Source organism: Cupressus sempervirens, chromosome 8 (assembly GCF_028749045.1).
Source record: "Cupressus sempervirens isolate cs-2001-9-10 chromosome 8, ASM2874904v1, whole genome shotgun sequence".
NCBI lineage: Eukaryota > Viridiplantae > Streptophyta > Pinopsida > Cupressales > Cupressaceae > Cupressus > Cupressus sempervirens.
In genome coordinates this window covers 663,195,116-663,217,562 of record NC_143125.1, presented here as the reverse complement: position 1 = coordinate 663,217,562, position 22,447 = coordinate 663,195,116, and positions in this window count along the sequence as shown.

Here is a 22,447-nt window from a genome sequence, read left to right as displayed (position 1 = left end):
ATGGGTCCGAGTTTAAATTACTGATTCACACCCCCCCCCCCCCCCCTAGAAGTTTATCTTTCCTATTGTAATTCTAACATTTCTTGGCATTAGTCTAGTTGTGGACCTGGATCATCTGTTTGGATTTCAGTTCGACCATTGTTGCACTCTTATGTTGTATTGGGATGCATGTCGCATCCGTCCTCCTGACACTATTTTTGGATGAGTGGTATTTTGTACTGTGTTCTCATCCAGTCCTTGTGTTATGATTTTTTTGATGGTGGTGCACCACACACGAGTATGTACGTGTACATTTGTCGTGTGACTTGTGAGGCTTGATCTTTTGTGGTATTTCTGGGAGTTACAATCATTGGGGTTGGGTTGGGAATATGCATGCCTACGGGCACTCATAATTGGATAAGCATGGGTAGGGGGCTTCTCTTTCCTTAGCCTAGTGTCCATAGCGTTGCATGGGAAGTCTTAAGTAAGCGATCATTAAATAAAAATACTGGGCAGTAATAAACTTAAGATAATTAAAACTGGATTGTGTTCCTTTCATTAGGAAGAGTAGCCACCAATACTAGCTTGGGCTTGTTGATGCCAAACGAATCTCCATGATGTCAGCCCCTACATAGTAGTTCATTGAGTATCTGACCAGGACCTTTAGTTTATGCATTGTCTATGATCTTGGTTTCAATCACCATACTGTCTGGCATGAGTGTTAGCCATGGACATTTTCTTTATGTGTGTTTGTGGTTGGATCATTATCTCCATCAGCATGGTAGGAGTGGACCTATAGGTTCCACGTAGTTGGGAGCTGTAGCTACCTTGACCACTACTGGGAATTGGTGTACAGAGACGGTTCTTTATTCTAGTTTGACCATTTCTTGTTGTTACACTTGGTACTTCGAGTTTTAGAAGATGTTATCTTGTGTTTTATGCTTTCATTGGAATGCTTGGATATCATGCTAGATGATGTTAGTTTTATTGATGAATTCACATATTATGATATTTATCATATGTTAGCTGATGAGTTGATTTTTAGGATTATCTTATGCTTTACTTTTTAGCATGTTAGATTTCCTTATACTTATGTTATTGTACATTTTAGTAGTGACATCCTCATAAGATAGCTTTGACAAGCTGGTCAGTAATTTGGGATGTTACACGAGAGGGATGGCTAGATCCTTCGAGGTCTCATGACGCTATTATGGTTGGGAGGAACCACGTACTTAGTTGGGTTTTTTAGTTCATTGCGATGTTGTTTCAATTCACTGCAATTTTTATTGTCAGTACTTTTTGTTACTACTTTGTTAGATGGTTAGATGTAGTTCAGTCTAGTAGTTATTGTTTCGAGTTTCTTTGCCTCAATTCTAGATCTGGTACTCCCTGGTGTTGAGGTTTTGATTTATTATTTTATCCCTTGATTTGTCCTTAGAGTATTTTGTGTTGTTCCTAGATGACTATGCATCAGCATTGGGCAATACTTTAAAGTATTGCACGCCCAAAGGAGAAATATCATGCGATCTTTGATTGTATCACACACCTTAAGGAGAAATTTCATGCGATACTAGAAAGTATCGCACTCCCATTGGAGAAAGGTCGTATGATACTTGTGAAGTATCACACGCCTTCTGGAGAAGTGTCACCCAAACCCTACAAGTATCGCACCACTTCATTAGAAGTATCGTAGGGTACTGGAAAGTATCACACAATGTTGAATTAAAGTATCGCTTGGGTTTTGGAAAATCCTATCTAGGTGGACAATAGGCACCTTTTGGTTTAACCAGAACTTTTTTGGAGGTGTTTTGGATGCCCTTTATGGTGTTCTCAAATACCTTGGAATTGAATTTTGAATTCGAAAATATTTGTGTCCTTCCATGGTTCGTTGTTTTGGTCAGTAGTGGCATTCGGAGGTCCATTGGCGTTTGGATGTTTATTTAGTCTTCTTTTGCAATCTTTGTGATCCTTGTATGTTGTATGTCATGTGCATCCACACTTGATTTTTAAAAAAATATCTTTGCTTATATTTTCTTCCAAAGGATCTTCGGGTGGGGCATTACATGACCTCTTATGCTCTTTGATTAAGAGCATACCCACCTTTAGAATATGATTCAAAACAATATTCATTGCCTATCTACCCAAAAGGGAGTTACACCTTCAAAATTTAGAGGGATGTGAAGGGAGAATAAGAACTAAGGTAACTCCCCATCTATTAGTAGCAAACTAGTCTTCGTGCCATTGGGCAAGAAAGAGTTAATATTTTTGTTAACAAAAGTGGGAGAACAAAATATTAACCAATAGTTTTTGGCAACTTTGATTGGGATACAAAAAAGAATTACTCGACCATTTTCCCAGACTATTAAGAAAGATGGTGCTTCCTCATGAAGGCATAATCCTTAGCCTTCAACCCAACTTGTGTTTTCAAGATGAACAAGAAGATATTGTTGGATAGTTGAACACTTTGTCTTGGAGATTGAGAAGCGTCAAAGATTATAGAAGAGTAAGCCATGTCCTGGAAATAGAAGAAACCATAGTCAAGAACTATGATAGATTCATCCAACAATAAAGGTGGGTTCAATAGCCAAGTCTTAGAAAGAGAAGAAGCCATAGCTGAGAACTAGGATAGATTCCTCTTACGACAAAGGCAGATTCAATAGTAAAACACCAGAAAGTCAGCTTTTCCAAAGACATTCAAACCAAGAGAAATCATTCCATCCTAGAGTCCAAATACAATAGAAGTGTGAAAGGATGGGGAGAGATAGATTTGGTCTTTGAAGAGCTCAAAAAATATAATTTCCCACTCCCGAAGCTCGTTCGACGAGGTGCTAGGGAGAATAGAGGGATATATGTCATCCTTGAAGATATAAAGTTAACTCCTTGGCAAAGAACCCCACTCGTTAGAATCAAAGTAAGATCGCTTCCCCTTCAGAAGTCCAGAATACAAGTTCAACTTGTCAGGCTCTAACTTTATACAACATCATTGCGCCACAGAGGGTCAAAATTTGACACATTCATTTTAACCTACTAAGAGAAATGACAATACCATAGTAGAACAATATTGGTCCTCTCCGCTTAGCAGTGCATAACGACTTGCCATGTGCATCTAGGAAGAACTTTCCCAAGTTCAGTGGAAATGGTAAAGTATCAGCCAAAGAACAGATTGCCTCTTTCTTTGCAGTGTGTAGTCTAGTAGCCCCTAAGCATGAGGATTTAGCCATAAGGATATTCGTGGAAACCTTGGTAGAGCATGCAATAGATTGGTTTCAACACTTACCAGTCGAGTGTATCACCAGTTGGGCTGATAGGAGACAACATTTTGAAGCAAGGTTCAAGAGCCTGGCGAATGAGCATATGTTGTTGGCCCAACTCGCACACATAAAAAAAGAGCCAACCATTACCATGCAATATTCTGTGGCAAAGTTCAATAAGATCATCAATCAGATTCTAGCAGCTAGTAGGCCTACTCTAGATAACCAAAAGACCTTCTTCTTAGGAGCCATGCCACTAGACATCAACTTCAATTTGAGGAGGGCTTGCATGGAAGATTTAGCAATGGCTCAAAGCACAATGATTGAGCTTGAAGATGACCTATTTTTTCTTAGAAGGTGGAAGAAGCAAATACAAACTGGAGTCAGTAGCAACGGTGCAAGTAATTTAGAGACTATGTTGCAGAGTCTTTCAAATGAGATGATCATGTTGAAGAGAAAAATCTCTAAATTGGGACCTTTGTTTCAATAGCCTTATGATCATGATATCCCAAGGAAGAATGCAAAAGTATTGCAACTACCTTCAACGCAGTAGAGGCTAGCCATTGAAGTACCACCCAAAAAAGGGACCATGTGTGAATTTCACCTTACTACTGATCAAAATGGAGAAACTTGCCCCAAGATGGAAAGGCATATGCAGATGAAAAATTCAAACAAGCTAGCTAAAGACGTCCCCAGATGCAAAGATGTTTCATCTCCTAATGAAAACTCTAGAAAATTTTACTTGGAGCATAAATTGAATTTGGAAAGTGGATGTTATTGCTTCACCACCCTAGACAAGACACCACTGACCATGCTTACAAGAAGCCAAAGGAATAAAATCTCAGCTACTTCCACATAGCCTCAGAATAATGTAGCTTCGAGTAGTTCGACCCAAGTAGGTAATAGCTTGAGCTCATTTGATATATTTCAATTTTACATAGACACTCATATACAAATTTCCCCACTGGACTATTTGAAGTCATATCCCTCTGAATTCTAGAAGTTAGTAGAACATTGTAAAGGGGGTAATAATGGTGTAAATTCTTGCTTGAGCTCTTCACCCAAGGAAGAGTCTTCTTTGGAAGAATTATTCCAAGGGAACGAGCCATGTGTTCTAGCTACCTCTCTAGGGAAGAAACCTGATCCATTCTATGTGTCATTGTTTATCAATGGACATGCATTGAGAAATTGTATAATTGGCTAAAGGGATTCAAATAATGTAATCCCAAAACCCATAGAACATGCTCTTGGCATTAATCTAACCAATACCGTCAGTTAGTGTTATTCAATGGATGCCAATTAAGTTCCATTGGTCAGCCATATTAAAGATGCACAGGTAGCCCTAGTCATTGATCCAACCAAAAGACTAAATCTCACCATCGTAGTGTTAGACATTCCAGCTAGCTACGACATGCTTCTAAGTAGAAGCTTTTTTAGAGACGTGTGGCAAGATCAGTTTGGAAAAATCACATGTAGTTATTCCAATTGAGAACAAGAAGATCAAGCTTGAGCTGACAAAGAAGGCAAAGTACATGGTGATGAAATTTGACGATCCCAAATCTCAAGTCTTGTATCAAGAACCAGAATTCAGAAACTATATGATCTTCAATGACACACTAGTAGTCAAAGAAGAAGAAGAAAACCCTCCAGATGGCCTGCGCATGTGGATGCTTGAATTTGATGATAGTTGTGCATCAACTAGTTTTAGAGCAAGCATTTTTCTAATTTCCCCTAAAGGAGAGATGAACCATCTTGCCTATAATTTGGAGTTTAAGAACACCAACAACACATTGAAGTATGAAACATTGTTGTTTAGCATAAAAGATGCCAAAGAGAAAGGAGCAAGAGTTATAAAATCTCTTGGAGACACAAAAATTATAGTGAAGAAAGTTTGAGGGTTGTATACACTCAAGAACCATAGGCTAAGGAATATAGAAATTGTGTATGGGATGAGATTGAAAACCTTGAGGCTTTCTCCATCCAAGCCATTCCCAGAGATTAGAGCTCAAGGGAGGACTCCTTAGTCATTTCTTCTATGCTACTTCTTTCTCATCTAAATTTCAAAGATGAAAAGTATAAAATAGAAGTGCTCTTCTTCCCCATGTGCCTTACAACGTGAAGTTGTGGAAAGTGCAAAGGTGTTTTTGAGGCAATATTTTCAAGGAAATGAAAGTACAAACTATGAGCTATCTCTAGATGGAAAGAAGGACCTAGAACAGGGCATCGTGTAGTTGAAAGGTAACAAGATTCCCCTCAACCTAGTTTTTCTTGAGAGGGTTTTCAATAGGCATGATGGTTAGATTCAAAATAAGAGGAATGAGAAAGATTGAACCTTTGGGGAGCACAATGGTCTGAATATAAAAGATGAACTCAATATGAGGATAATAAATATTGGGAAGTGTTGCAATAGAGAAGAAAGATCATAGGCAATGGAGTTACTTCAAGCTTATCAGTTGTATTCACCTGGGGGTATGAATACTTGAAGAATTTCATAGATTGAAAGTTCAAGAACAAGATTCCTCTTAAGCCAAATGAAACACCCTTCAATCATAAAAAATGGAACTATAACCCCATGGTGGTCGACACCATTTTTAGAGAGGTGGACAAGATGCTCAAACCCTGAATCATCTACCCAATCCATCATTCTACATGGATTGTGAATATCATCCCTGTAAGGAAGAAAAATGGAGAGATTAGAATTTGTGTGGACTTTAGGAACCTCAATAGGGCATCCCTCAAAGATAATTATGCTCTTCCCAATATGGATCATCTGTTGCAAATAGTAGTTGGGCCAAAGATGATGTCCATGCTAGATGACTTCTTTGGTTACAATCAGATTAAAGTAGAAGAAAGCGACCATCACAAAACTTATTTCACAACCCTAGAGTACACACTAGCAAATTTCCTAATGCAAGAGAATTAAGAAGGAGTGCGAGCCCCAATAGCTCAAGTACTCAGAGATAGAGAAGCATGCGTACATAGTGGTGTGAGCCCTAAAATTTTTTAGGTTATATATTCTTTCACTCTCATGCTATTATATATGTCCTTGAACAACTAGTAAAGAGTATACTCACATAGTAGGAAGTGAGATGCAACACCTAAGGAGCGAGGGTAGCCAAAGTCCATGAATATGACATTAAGATCAAACAAACTAAGGTAGTCTGTGAGAATGGCCATTTCTAAGTGATTGTGAAAAGTCAGACAGAAGAAAACGATGAGAATAACCCTAAAGTCCTCGTGACAAGTCTCCAAGGCCAGTGCTTTTTCAAGTATAGCTTATTTCTTGACATACAAAGAATGCCTTGATGGTTTTACTCCCAACAAAAAGAGGGATATCTAAATAAAGCTATCAAAATATGTGGTTTGGAAATATCGGCTTTACAAGAAGGCAATTAATGGGACTTTCCTTAGATGTGTAGACAAGTCGTAGCAAGAGAAGTTGGTCGGAGCATTTCACGATGAATATTGCGTTGGGCATTACTCCTCCATTACAACATTCAACATACTAATATAGTTCCATTACTAACCAGGGATGTTTAAAGATGCCTACAAGTGGGTGTCATAGTGCGAAAACTGTAAGATGTTCTTTGGGAAGCCACAGTTAGCTACCTTGTTGCTGAAGTCTATGGTGATTGGTCCAATCCAATAGTGGGGGATAGAATTCATCAGACCTATTACTCATCCTCTAGTGTAGGTCAAACTCATATCATCATCGTGGACAATTACTTCACCAAATGGGTGGAAGAAACGCCCTCCAAGAAGACCACTTCATCGATAGTCTACGCATTTTTAAAGGAAAATATATTGGTGAGATGTGGCATTCCCTTGAAATTAGTTATAGATAATGCATCATACTTCTCCTCATCATAGATTATTAAATTTTTCTATGACCATATAATTAACCTTATCCATTCATTAGATTACCTCCTACAAGGCAATAGGCACGCTAAATTGAGCAATAAGAACCTAGTGAATATTAGGAAGAAGCATGTCTCCGACACTCAAAAGAATTGGCACAAGAAGTTGAATGAATATTTTTTGGAAGAAAGGGTCACTCCTGAGAGAGCCATTGGGATTTCTCCATTTGAGCTGGTGTATAGGAAAAAATCCAATCTTCATCTCCCCTTCAAACTTTTTTTTGTAAGATACAAATCATAGTAGAGGATGACACTTTTCTAGATAGTCTGGAGTAAAGGATAATGTATGTGAAACGAATGGGGCAAGAAAGAGAGGGGATAGTAGATAAGAACACACAACATTAGATGCGAGTGAAGAGTATCTTCAAATAAAGTTCAAGGCTCTAGAAGTTCATGGAAGGTGATTTGATCCTATTATGGGATATAATATGTGAGCTGAAAGGGATGCATTCTAAGTTTGAAAGTCTATGGAAAGGTTCTTTCAAAATACACTGGGTAAACAAATAAAATTCTTTCAAGCTGGCATATCCAACCAAACAAGTCTTACTATTGTCCTACAATAGTCAATACTTGAAGCTCTACCAGATCTAAAGGGAAGCAGGTTAGCCCCCTGCAGTGTACCTAGTAGGTTAGTTGCTAGTTTTCCCACTTTTTTTCCTATTCTACTTTCCTTTATTACGTGTTTTTCTTATTCTATTCATGTCGCATCTTGCCATCCTTTTGCAAAAAAAAATATGTCTAGGTCCCTTGCTTAGGCACTTGGGTGCCTAAGTCCCCAGTCAGCCATCTACTGCCCCATTTTTAGTCACCCTTATTTTCAAGCTTTCTCCCTTTGTTGCCTCAATTAAGATTTTTTGCCAAAACCTTGTCAAAATTATTCAAAGCCCAAATTAGGTTTCACTCTGAGGTACTTCTCATCGACTTTCCTTTTCTCCCTTTGGCTGGGCTTTCTAGATTTCAGTGCGCTTATTTCTCTCCAACTTGCTCTATGTGGAAAATACTTGAGCCAAATGTGCACGTGATAAGTTGTCCAAATTGTGTTATTGTGTTTAGAAGAGTCCTAAGCTTCCCCCCTCGATGAGACAAAACATTTCTAATTTCTTTGTTAATGCTTCAAGTATGCAGAGTTTGGAGATTATCCCATCCCACTACTTTTCTACTCGGAGGAGAAGGGATTTCAATGCTACCCCACATAGCTATAAGTTTGGCCTTGTGGAGGAGAAGTATGTCTGAAGCGCGAAGAATATCCTAGCTAAGATTCTATTGAAGTGTGTCTTCAAGGAGAACCTCTTTTTAAAGATTCCCACAATAAGGGAAAGTGAGTAAAAACTATGAGTTACATAAAAGTAGTGAAGGTGCTTCTCCAAAGCACCAAAACAAAGTGTTCACATGCAAAAGACATATTGTTTTAGTATGTTAGGCTTCACCATTTTCATTAGCTAGAAATCAAATTCAGAAAACTAAAAACTTCCCTACTTTCACTTTAAATGATGAACTTGAAGAAGATTTGATTTATTAAGAAAAGGTCATAGGGATGTGATGAATTTCTAGACCATCACCTCTATGTATAATGAGCATAAATTGACGAGGGGAGGAGATATGGTGACCAAATGGTTCCAGACCTCTCAGAGTCACAAGAGTGAGGTGCCCAAGATTCTCTATGCCATCAATTTAAAGAGGGAAATTATGGATATTCTTGTACTCCTACACATGCTTAAGGAGATTGATGACTCCCTAAATTTTTTGGAGGACTATTTCTACCTAGCTCAAGTAGTATGCATTGAAGGAGAGCATGTAGACTAGGCCAAAATAATGACTGACAACCTAACTGGTGTTAGATTGTGGTGACTGATTAGGGAAGTACTGCATATACTCCAATACAGTTGTGGCTGTTAGGCCATGACTGTCTGGGGGTTTGAGGGTGGGACCCTCAAAAAAATTTATTAGGGGGCTATTTTATTGGCATTTTAAGGCTGACATGTTCTAACTTATTTTAACCCTAAATCAAAAAAAATACTTGTATAAAAGGGCTTAAGGTTAGGTATTGTTTCATTATGGGTGATGCGAAAATTGCTTCTTGCAGCAGTATCGAGTTGTAAGGGATTACAGATTGTAATCAAGTTGTAATCATTGGATCATAATAATATTGGACTTGTTGTTTGGTGGGCATAGCCTAGGGATTGGGTGAACCACATTAAATCTTGGTGTCTTGTGTTCTCTTTTGTGTGATATATTATTTTCTGTTATTGTTTATATTTGCATGTAATTGTTATTTCTATCCATGGTTAAATCCTAACAACTAGTTGACTTCAGACTGTGAAATCCTAGAAGAAATTTTATATGTCCTCAAACCTAATCTATATCATCTAGTTGTGTCTTGGACTGCCACATGTTGAAGAGCTTGATGAAGAGATTCAGGTGTATGATTTCTACCCATGCCTATAGCTACATAAGAGCTATGTGGAGTTCATGAAGGAAAATGATGCCATCACAATGAGTATTTTCCAAATACTGTAGGGGTGGCAAGAAAGGTAGTTCTCCCCTAAGCCTATTTCCATCATGACCCAATTTGGAATCTATTTCATCCAATAACTAACATTTTCCCATATGAGGGTTGCACATTTTGATTGTCTCCCATGGAAGCTGCCCAAATATCTAGATAACCAAATTATTTTGGTCGAGATGTGTTGGAAAAATTTGTAAATGAACTCTCTATGATTTGATGCTAAGAAGGTAAGCGTCGCTTTTCCAATCATAGTGGTAGCATACTCCTATGTGTCCAAATCTAATGCTAAAAATATATCAAGAACTTTAAAGAGAAATACAAGCCAAAGCTATATGAGGTGACTCGATTAAAGTTTGGTCCAGTGGACTATATCAAGAACAATTTATAGCTAGGCTTGGGATTCAAGCACGTCCCCACACTAGAAAATTATTGGGAAAATTACGCTATTGAATAGGTAAGTAGAGAGATATTCTTCTCACAAATGATAGTAGAGCAAGTAAAATTGTAGAATGTTGGTATAAATGTGGGAGGAGTGGAGGACAATGGCCAATACATACAGTTCTCCACATATATGAAGAAAAATAAAGACACTCTCATTGATTAGACTCCTCCCCTAGGGCCTACCATTGACAATCTAGAGGAATTAACAGACAAGGTAATTAAGAGGATCAACAAATGGGTGGAATGGAGGAAGCTAGGACAAAGATAATGGGTTTCTCACCTTTAGGGTCTCAACCAACGCAGTCATCTGTCATAACTTCCAGTAGCACCATGGTGGCTACTGTATCCACATTCATGGGGCCCTTACAAACCATTAAGAGAGGGGACGAAGTTGAGTCTCCCAAGAAAAAACATCCCCATCATCCTTACTTGTAGAGGGGGCTTAGTCCTAGTTATAGCATCAATACAAGAGCCTGAGAAAGATAAGGATAAGGAGACAGAGAAAGAGACAAAGTCAAAAGGTGTTATGGAAAAAGACAAAATTGTCTAGGTGATTAACTTATATGGCCTAGATGAATCCCAACAGGATGATGGACACGAAAGAGGACCACCACTATAGGACACACCTCAAGCACCAGATACCCAAGATAACATTCCCACCACCACTTCTTTGGTTAAAACACTTATTTTTCCTTTTTCTACAAGGAAGACTAGCACTTTGCCTATGGCGAGGAAGCTTTTTGATGCCACAACACTCTAGACCTCACTTAATGTGCTCACATCAGAGTCTTGGCTAGATAACACAGTTAAGAGAAAGTGGGAAAGAACAGAGGAAGGAGTGCCTCAAAAAGAATTGATCACACAAGCCATGAAGTAATTGCCTATCATCAAGAAGGTAAAGAGGGCTCCCATCATAGCAGCTCTAGAAAAATATGTGAACACAAGAAACTACATCATGGATATTGCCGAAGCAAAAATGGATGGAAACTTGGTTGATCTCAAGCAAGACATGTCACCAAGCTCATGATGTTAAGATTTCTAAATCAAGAAGTGGATGAGTAATTGGAGGAGTTTAAGATATTGAAGACCCAAATCAAGGCCACAAAAAAAGAGTTATCTAATTGCCTTAGGAAGATGTTTGCTCAACTATCTAGCCAAGTAGGGGAATGATCAAATCCAAGATCCTTTGACCCCTTCCTAGAAAAAATAAGGCTCTTCTAGCCAAGATTAAAGAGGAAAGTCACTTTGGTCAGATTGGGCATGAGTGGCTAGAGGATATGAAGGTGAGTGGTCTACCCTTAATTGAAAAGTGGGGTGCTCTTTATATAAGGGTTGGAAAATAAAAAGAGATCATGTCCAACAATCTAGAGTCTCTCAAGACATATATATGGAAGTATAAGGATTCCATATGTGTGTTGTACGAAGTCATGAACTTGAAGGTAGAGAATGAAACTAGTTTTGGCATTCTCAAGAATGGGGATGAGCACCTATCCCATAGGATGAGGTCTCTTGAATTAAAAAGAGAAAGTATGGTAAAAGCTAAGTATGGTAAAAGCTAAGAAGCAAATGAAAAAGGTAGATGAATTATAAAATAAGAGGAAACAATTTTGGTCTATCTCCAGGAGTTGCATACAAAGTCTCATGTGAGAAAAAGTGGCAAAATAATTGATGTCGAACACATGAAGACTGTCTACCAGGACTTCATTGATGGATTGGTGTGTCCTAATAAATTCCATACTTCCAATCTCCACACTTTAACCTCCCTAGATGTACTGGTGACAGATTACAACTTCTAGATGACTGATTAGACAATGTGTCAATCCCTAATGTGAAGGATCTTGCAGCCATCATTGGGAAATGAAGAGACATAAGTTAAGCCAAGAAAGTGCCAAGCCAACCAACGGTGGAAGTTGAAATGTTCTAGTTTACCAAGCCTAAACATTTCTCTATTTTTGGGATGACAAGTGTCACATTTCTCCTATTTCTAGCTTCCCTATTTCTATCTTCTCGTAAATGCAATCTTTGTAATGACCAGAAGATTAAGGGCCTATATATATAATAATTTGAGAATTATGGAGGATCACAATATTTTGGTGTCAATGTTCCCCCTATTGCTGAGACGACTAAGTGAGACACAAAATTTCTCGTTTGATTTGTTGCTCATTGCATTGTATGTTTTGCCTCTATGTTTGGTAATGTTTATGGATACATTAAGTTCAATGTGTTGTTGAGCTTTAAGGAGTTTTAAGTAATCCAAGAATTAGTATGGTTTTAGTTTTATTCTTGTTTCTTCTATCTGTGTTTGGTGAATTAAATTGTGTTGAAGCCATAATACATTGGTTTTACATTGGTTGATGAAGTTTAATGGTTTTTTGTAATCTAAGAGTTATCGTGGTCTCGAGTGTGATTCTGTTTTCCCCATTCTGATTGCATATAAGGTTAGGACTGCATAATCATTTCGTTAGTTGACTAAGTTCATGTAGGAGTAGGATTATAAGGTGAAGTGTAATAGAGAAGGTTCTTTTTCCCTCATAGTTGTAGAAGAATTTGAACTAAAAATCCAAATTTATCATGTTTCTTTCATGGTGATGGAAAAGTTAGTAATGACCTCTTCTGATCTCTGGTTAAGAGCATACCCACCTTTGAATAAGATTCAAAAAAAAATTCATTATGTAACTACCCAAAAAGGTAGTTGTACCTTTAACATTTAGAGGGAAGATAAGGGAGATGAACTAAGGTAACTTACCATCTCTCAGTAGAAAAAATGTTCTTCACACCATTGGGAAATAAAGAGCTAAGATTTTTGTTGAGAAAAGTGGGAGAACAAATTTTTAACCAACACACTTGCATCTCGACCACCTGATAGAAAGTCTCAAGAACCTTCAAGTGTTTCCTTAGACCATTCATTATTTCAGGAATTAAAATGAGGTCATTTTCATAAAGAAGAAGCTTAATCACATAATTGGCTATTTGAATCACATTGCCATTATTCATGTCTAAACATTATTCTAATCAAACAATGTATAACCCAAACAAGGTAGGCAAGAGAGGGAAACCCTATTTGATACCTATATCACTGCCAAAGCTCTCTAACATCTCTTACGTAGTTATAATTGTAGCCATGTTCTGCTCATATAGTCTATTTGTCACAACTCTAAGTTCAGTACAAATTTTCAACTCTTCCATTCCAAGCCAGAGTTTGTCAGGTGGAACTATGTCAAAGGCCTTTTTATAGTTAACAAAGTAGAAAAATGCCTCCTCACCCTGTGTGTTCCAAATTGTTTCAACCAATAATCTTAGTGTAGGCCAATGGTCAACTATGGAGTGATTTGGTTTTAAACCGACTTTCCCCTTTTTCACCTTCTGATTTTGCCCACTTGCTAATCTTGCATTCCATCATGCTATCAAAGAGTTTTCCCAAGAGTGGATTAATCACAATAGTCTTATAATAAGAGGAATTGTTTATGTCACCACTTTTGTGGAGAGGGATAACCACACTAGTTGTCTAGTTTTCAAGGAACCCTTCTTTAATGATGTTGTTAAATATGTGATAAATAATGTGGTTCTAAGATATTGTTGCTCCATTTTAGATGTTCATCTTGCATCCCATCAACGACTTGGGCCTTTCCCCTTGCCAATTTCTTTAAGCCTTGGAAGATGTTTTCAATAGTAAAAGTTCATTTGTGGCCTTTATTATCAGAGGTCTATGCTTTTCCTTTTCACACTCAAATAACATCATTGTGTATTCAAGCCATTGGAGCCCTGTGATGTTGTTTACTATTTGCTTTCTCTTTTATTACCACTCCTTTTAGAACTTATTGGGGTTTTGTTTGCCTAAGGTAATCAGTTCCAACCTTCTCATTGTTGAAAAGAAGATTGTTGAAGTGTTGGAACCTATCATGGGACAATCATTATTTTGTCACTAATGTCAAACCTGCTACTTGCTAGTAAGATAATTGCTTTTTGGTCTGAATGTTGTCATTTAATTGATTGATGAAGAGAGTTTGAAAAGAAAGGATAACAAGAGTACTTGGAGAAAGGTTGAGTTATATGGTGTATAAAAGGAGCACTAAGACTAGTTAAGACTTTCATGATATGATGTATTTTTTATCTACTTAAGGCTATAGTGAAAGGTTACTTAAGCTAAGACAAGAAGAAGACTATGTATCAAAAAGTGTTTGCCAAGCCTAACCGAGCAAATAGTGGAAGCCAAGTAATTTAGTTCAGGTTGAGCAAAATTCAATATGTGTTGGGCAGAAAGTTGGTATGCACCAAGCAAACAAAGATTAGTAGGTGTCAAGTGTTAGATATGTTAGTAAGTGTCGAGCATTAGGTGAATAACAATAATGATCGAGAAAGGAAGACTTAATTCATGGTGAGCAACCTAGTGTTGGTCGAGCATCAGAAGATTTTTATTGTCAAGTGACAACATGTTGTTGTAGAGTGTCAGTACATGAGTTTAATCAAAGATTTGATGAATCTAAGCCAACAAAGTTGATTTCTTGAATTGTGTAAAGTGTGTTGAAGATAAGTATGATGAGTTGGTGGCATAGAATTCAACATAAACCATTTTGAGGAAAATCTAATGAGGATTATAAAAGAAGTTTCTAGAGGGAACCTAATGGAAAGAGGGAGGATTCGATGAATTTGACCTAACCCTAAGATGGACGATTGTGATTAAGCAGCAAAAGATCAAAATTCTCTATATAAGGAGATACAAGGCAAAAAGAAAAGTATCAAAGAGTGTGAATTGGATAAGATAAGATAATATTAATGTCCAACAAGAGACCATAACAAGGGTCTATGGGACTGGGAGCTTACAACCAAGAAGATAGCACCAAACAGAACACCAAATGGTGTCAATAAAAGAGCGGCCAAAAAACCTGAAAAAGGAGGATGAAGAAGAGAGCAAGAGTCACCCCGAACAAGAATAGGGTTTAGGGATCCTTATTCAAAGGGAAGAAGGACAACAATGAATGAGAATAATGGGGGTGACTAGGGACTCTGTTATGTTGTTGAGTGCTATAGGAGGAGTGTCATTGGCAAAGAGGAACACTATGAGGTTTCACTGATCTGTAATGGTCAATATCAAGGAAATTATACGGTCGCTTTATACCCTGAGTAGGAGATGAGGGTGAGAAGAAGGATGTGATAAGCTATACTCGAGTTTGACCCGTGGGAAAAGATAGCTACAAAGTATGGTCGCGAAGTTGGATAGCTTCACAAAGATAGAGCACAAGGAAACACTAATCTGTGTACCTGAAGAAGTTCGAGAGGAATTTGCACTCTCTAAACAAACACAAGAATCTCCCTCTAATCTCGTAGTATATGGGGCATCTGAAAAGGAAATGAGTCTCAGATTCTACCTCTACTATGGTACAAAGTCTACAAACCCGATACTCTCTATCACTATGGTGGTCAATCTGAATCTGGAGTTGGTGAGAGCCTACCCTAAAGGAGCCAAGAGAGATATGTAGGGAACTGGTCCACTGTCTATGTAAGTAGTTCGGGTGCCAAATGACCCCATCTCAAATATCCAAGAAGTGTTCGGCATAGAATATCATCCTCAGGCATAAACCCCCTGAGGATCGACCTAGGTCTGGATAGTATATTATCTATAGATGTCAAGTCTAATATATCTATTCAGCTCCTGTCGAGAGGTGAAGAGGTCAGCTGGAGCGTCCAGTGAGAATTGGTAGGGAAGGAGATGGTTGATGTCTATCCCAATTGATCTCAGTAGGATAGTAGCCTGAGTGTACCAACAACGCACCCTAGAAGTGGGATCGAAGTCTGAAATAGAAACTAAAGAGAAATATGCCAAGTGAGGGCATCTGTGTCAACCTTCATCAGAGTCTGCAAGCCACGAAGGTGGTGGAGGAACTAGATCAGGTCAAAAATGACCGCCACTTTGAAAGGGCGGGCTCCAAACTCAGCTAAAATAACACTGTGGGGGTGGATCTCTGGCATCTAATAATCTAATGGAGGAGAAAAATGTGGATACACTCAATCAAGGTCCAATCTAAGTCCAAAAGGGAAGGCCCCCATACCACCGAGCCATAGAGCACTATGGGTCTGACTAAGTAATCTGTGAGGGATAACTTAGTCAAGGTGTCCTAGAAGTGATGTGTAAAGCATTGCCTCTTCACCATGGCAAGGGAACCCAATGCTTTGCAAATTTGAGGTTGAATGGCTAGTCGCAAGCTAAAACAAGGCCTAGAGAACTTAACCCCAAGGTATGTGTAAGATGAAGCAATCTCAACTTCTTGACCCTAGAGGTGGAAATGGAGATGTGAGGTCTTTAGACCATTGAAGACCATAACACAGGTCTTATCCAGGTTCACAACCATCTCAAGTCACAAAAAGATGCAACTCTATTGAGGAGCCTTTGGAGCTCCTTAGGAGAAGAAGTTAAAAGAGCCACATCATCAACAAAAATGAGGACAAAGATTAGTACCTAGTGTAGATGGCAGTCGTCTCCCGAGGAAGAGGTGTCACTGAGAAAGGTCTTGAGCTCATCAATGTAAATCTCGAACAAGGTGGGTGAGAGTGAGCAACCCTGTTTCACTCCAATGGTGCTCTAGATAGGATTAGAGAGGCCCTCGATACCAACCACCTTCTCGTATAACCTCATGATCATTGTCAATAGGATCTCGGATATACCAATATCTCTAAGCCTCTGAAAAAGGGTCACATGGGGGATGGAGTTGAAAGCCTTACGGAAGTTCACAAAATAGCAGTAGACTTTCATCTTGCAGTGGCGGGCATCCTCAATAATAGCTCATAGTGTGAAGATATGGTCCATATTCTAGTAATCTGCCCGAAATCTTGCCTGACCCTTGGACCTACATCCTCTCATGCTTAGCTCTCTAGAAACAATGGTACTCAAAGCTATGACATAAAGTCTCGCAAAGGTATGCCCAATCATGATGGTGCTATAGTTGCCAAGGTCCGAAACCAATCCTTTTCTTATGGATTGGGTGGATAGTGTGCATCGACCAAGAGTCTGGGAACCCAGTACAAACCACTCTATTAAGGAGTGTAGAGAGGAGAGGACCTAGGATCGAGGCACCTAGTTTGAAGAGCTCAGCCTGAAAACCCTCCTCATCAGCTGCCTTGTTGCATCTCATGATTTTGATGGCCTCATAAATGTTGGAGGTGGAGAAAAGGTGACAATGGGGAGGTGGGATGGGATAGGGAGCAAGTTGACTAGGGATCTCATAAAGAATGGAAACATGAGAGGCGAGGAAGAGGTCTGGGGTGGACGAGGATTAGGGGTGATGGGGGAACATGATGTGCGAAAACAACTGGGGCCACTGAATAAGCATCTCGTGGAGGGACCTACACTGCGATGTTATAAATAACCGCTTCTTATGGCGAAGAAAGCGATACTAAGAGAGTTGTAAGTTCGTGAAAGCAAGGGAATGGGCATCAAAGGCCAAGCACAAGGAGCGGTGGAAAGATTTATAGGTATCATCATTCCATTAGTTCATAGGACAAGTACTCTTCCGCTTAGATCTAGGGATGCAAGGGGAGGGGCTATGGGGGATGGAGAAGAGAGATAAATCCCAAATCGCGGATGCAAGCATGTGGAACATGGTGGACAAACAAGGGGGTTAATCATAATAGTGTGATAAGGACAAGAATTCCGGAGGTGTTGCTTCATATGGTGGCTGAAGGAAAGAACCTGCTATTGGCATACTGAAAAAGAAGGCATAAGGAGGAGAAGGATTGAAGGGTGAACAAGTAATCAGAGGTGAAAGGAATGAATGCTAAGTAGAATTGAGGATTGAATCAGAGATCTGTAATCTGCAAGTGAGTTGTTTTGTTATCAAATCAAGTCCTACTACTACTTTCTAACAATTGTATCAGTCTGGATTAAGGTTGACCTAACAATCATTAGTAAATCCTTTAACCAGGTAACATTCTAATGGAATGTTCTAAATTCCTCTAACAAGGATCACTCCTAATAGGGTGATTGAAATCCTTTAATCAAGGTCACATTTAATAGTGTGCATTGTAACCTTGAACAGGGTTAGCTCCTCACAGGGCTTACTTCAGAAGAGTGAAAATTGGTAGCATGTTACTGTTGGTTTTTCCCAAATTGGGTTTCCAAGTTAAATCCTTGCATCAAATTGTGTGAATGAGTTTGTGATGTTTAATGTTTACATTTCTGCAAAGTTATTTTGACCTAGGACAGAAACCTACTAAGTTATGGAGTTAGTGGATAATCTAATCAATGCATGTACTTAAATGAAATTTAAAAAACTCATAGAGTCAAATTGGCATTGCATGTTATGTTTGTCCCTTTTCCCTTAAACCTTCATGCAACCTAATGTCCCAACTTAACGAACTATTTGATTAGAATTTTAATCTACTATTATTGACTATTTTTTGAAAAAAAAGGAACTATTGGCCCAACTGTTTATCAAACAAAATGACACAAAGTTATAAGAACAACGATCACAATTTTTGGGAGTCCTTTGCTTCTTTAGTTTGTACAACATAAAGTAAGGAAAAAGAATTATGCTTGAATCCTTGCAATATGTTCACATAATAAATTTCAACCACAAAATTCATTTTATTTCTAATAAATTTATATATAGAGTGCATACAAAAGATTGTATTTATAAGAGATTGCAAAACAATATTTCTAAATGAAACATTCAAAATAATCTACAAATCTTTTAATCACGAATGTTTAGAAGGCTATCCCCTTCATTTCATAACTCTTTGTGAGATGAGCCTACTATTGAGATAGGTTTTTCTTGCAAAGATATGAGCCTAATATATCAATACATTTGTATTGATATAATAGGCCTACTATATTAACAACTCTATTATATAGTAGGTTTATTAATAAACTAAGGTTATTAATGGACTCAATGTTAATAAAACCATTGAGTCTGTTATAACCATAATCTACTCAATAATTTTATCAACATTGACTATATTAATAAATCAACAATGTCGATTAGTTTGATTTCATTGACTCAAACTAAAATCATCAATCTTGTTGATGATTTTAGTTTGAGAAGTTTTTTGGAATCAATGGGACCTACCCTAGTCCTGCAAAAATTCTCGATACAACCAAGATAACCACAATTCTTCCAACCTAATGTTGGATAACAAATCATTCCCACCTAATTCAAACTTTGGAGTATGGATGGATTCCCTTCAGATTAAGATGTTTTAAAATAGGTCATGCAACTGCTTATTGTGAACTAGAGGAACACAAAATTGTTTGTATCATAATGGGATGGTGATTATGTTCAGTACTATGTGTCATGAAAACATTTGAAACTCAAACCTTTCTCTCAAGTGGTTTCTGGATTCTCATGATCTTATGGTGTCTCCTCAATTTGTTTCAATATTTTTTCTAGGGTTTCTAGGGACATGTTAATGTCAATGGTCTCCCCAAATGTTTAGGTTGCTCATGTGGCCTCTTCTTAGGGAGATTTGGTTAAAGATGGTTGGAGTGTGGAGTCTACTGTTGCCATCCCTCCAAATGTGGCTAGGATTGTGGTGTGGCTTCATCTTCTACTCCTAGTGTGTGTGTGGTATTGGTCTTAACATTCTTCTAGTTATGTTATGGATATTAATTTTGGTAACATCCTTGTTGATGAGGTTACTTTAGGCAGAAATAGTGATGTTGCTCCTAAGTTGGTGGGCATTGTTAGTTTTCCCTCTTAGATTGTTGGTACTTTTGCACTGGTTTGTTGGCTTGGCAAAGTGGTTGCTAAGGTGAAAGAGTATTGGATTATTGTAAAAGGAAAGGAATACAAGATAGGTGCACCCTCTTTGGACATGACACTTCACTTGGGCACAAGGGAACTGATAAAGGTAAATCTAAAGAGTCTCCTTTTGCAATATTAAAAAACAAAGCTTTTCTTCCATAGAGTTGAAGAAACTGAGATCAATTTCTCCAACTAAAACAATGATTTTGAGGAGAAAATATTCGAACCCTCGATTGCTTTAAAAAAAACCACAATTTTGTCAAAATATCAGCAAAAACTTTTACAAATGAACATCGTAGCAAATCTAGGCATGACCCAAAACAACTGCAACATATCATGATTTCTTTGGAAAAAATCATGAAACCCTTGATTTGATGCAGAGATAGCCCCTGATTTTGTTGACAAACCGACAAAACCTTGAATGATTTTCTTTCTAACCTAGACATGATTTTATAAGAGAAAATCAAAAGAAGCCAAACATGATTTTTGAGGAGAAATTTATTAAAACCCAAACACAGTTTCTAAGGAGAAAATTAACAAAATCCAAACATGATTTCAAATGAGAAAATCATTAATAACCATGACCACAATTTATCATAAAAATTAAGCAAAACACATTTACAAAGAAAAAAAAATCATTATTTTTTATGACAAAATCAAATGAAACCCATAAAATACCACCACATTTTGTTAAATAAAACAAGCGCTAGACTAGCAATTGCACACCTTTAAGCTTGCAATAATAAGTTGATAGATGCTTGATGATAAAATTATTTTTTAAAAATATAATCTTATGTCAACAAATTAGATTATTAATAATTTTCAATTTAAATAACATAATATTTACAAAAATCTTTTAAATAGATTAGTAAATATTATTTATTTAAATTTAATTTATCAAATATGAATAAAATAATTATTTTTAAAAGACTCCATCAAAAAATCTATTAGGAAAAATTAATAAGAGAAATACAAAAAAATAGTAACTCCTCTCATAAATATTCTTGACCAAATAAATTATAGAAACTAAAAATCAATATTTAAAGAAAAAACTAAACTAATCTAAAATAATAATTTAAAAACTAAAACCTAAATCAATTGTAAAAATCAAACTTTAATATATAGAGATCACAACATGAGCTAAATGTAGAGATTAAATCTAACTAATTTTGTTCTGTTTGGATTGCTAGCTACTGGACATAATTTGCGTCGGTGTTTTTGGAAATCTTCTGCAGTCAATTTTGGATTGGAGTTTTATTGTTTGCATGGCAGGGCCTGGGATTTCTTCTCCGTTGGTGAGAACAAATGGTTCTTCTCCAACTATGCATGCAATGCGATCTGAATCGTTTTATTCAGGGGAGAGCTCCAAGCTGAAAAAAGTTAATGGTTGTTTTCCGCGTAGCCATGATCGCCCTGTTCTGGTTATTCCTCCAACGGCTGTAATCGAGGACATTGATTATTGGACCAAGCATGCTTTGATATGCAAATTTCTTGGAATCCGGATTTCCCTATCTGCTCTTGAGGCATGGATCCGCCGCTCATGGCAGGTGGAAGGCGATATGGAGATTATGTTGGCGGGGAATAGTTATTTTTTTGTTGTATTCTCTTGCATGTCTGATTGGGATCGTGTTTTTAAAGGAGGCTCTTATTTCTACAACCATGTGGGGTTATTTGTCAAACCTTGGCATTCAGGTTTTAATTCTGCTGAGGATCTCCCTTCAACAGTGCCAGTTTGGATTCGCTTGCCTCGTCTTCCCTTGGAATTTTGGCGTGAAGATATCCTTCGACAAATTGCTACTTTGTTGGGGAAGCCGACTGCGATCGCGCATCAATCCCTCAATAAAAAGGTTATTTCTTATGCTAGAATTTGTGTTGAAATTAATTTGAATAACCCATTACCAGATTCTTTGGAAATTTGTATGGGGGATTTTTCTTGGGTGCAGCAATTAGATTATGAATCTCTCCCTTTCCGTTGCCAGATTTGTCATGAGTATGATCATTTACTGCGTCAGTGCCCCCGTAACTCAAGTTTCAAAGGAGTGGATGGTTCTACAACTGGCAATACTGGTGGTTTGGCAGATACTACAGGGAAAGGACAATCTCAAATGGCTAATACTACCAAGGGGATGAATCTGCAAGATGCTACAGGTAAGGGTAAGGCTCAAATGTAGGATAATGATGGATTTACCCCTGTTCGCCCTCGTGCTAAGGGTCGTGGTCAAAAGAGGCCTTTGAAAGAAAGATTATCTGATTCAAGTTTTAACCGCTTTGAGGTGCTGGATAGTATGGTTCTAGAGGAGGGTATTCCTCCTCATATCTCTTCTAATCCAGTTTGCCCAGATGAGAGATCTATTCCTAATGATGCTTGTGGGGCATCCCAAGTTGTAGTATATCAGAACTGTGAGGTCCCTGTAGCTCCTTTGACAGAGGCTCTGGTGACTCCTGCAGTGTTGGAGGATAATGATGTTGTTTTAGCTGATTTGGTTAAGGATGTGCCACCATCAGGTAAGGGCAAGGGTTCTCCTCTCCCCTTGGGGTTGATGTCTCGACCCTTTAAGCGGGCTTCTTCTACTCCTCTAAAGAGTGGGCGCAAAACAGACCAAGAGAAGATTAAACTCA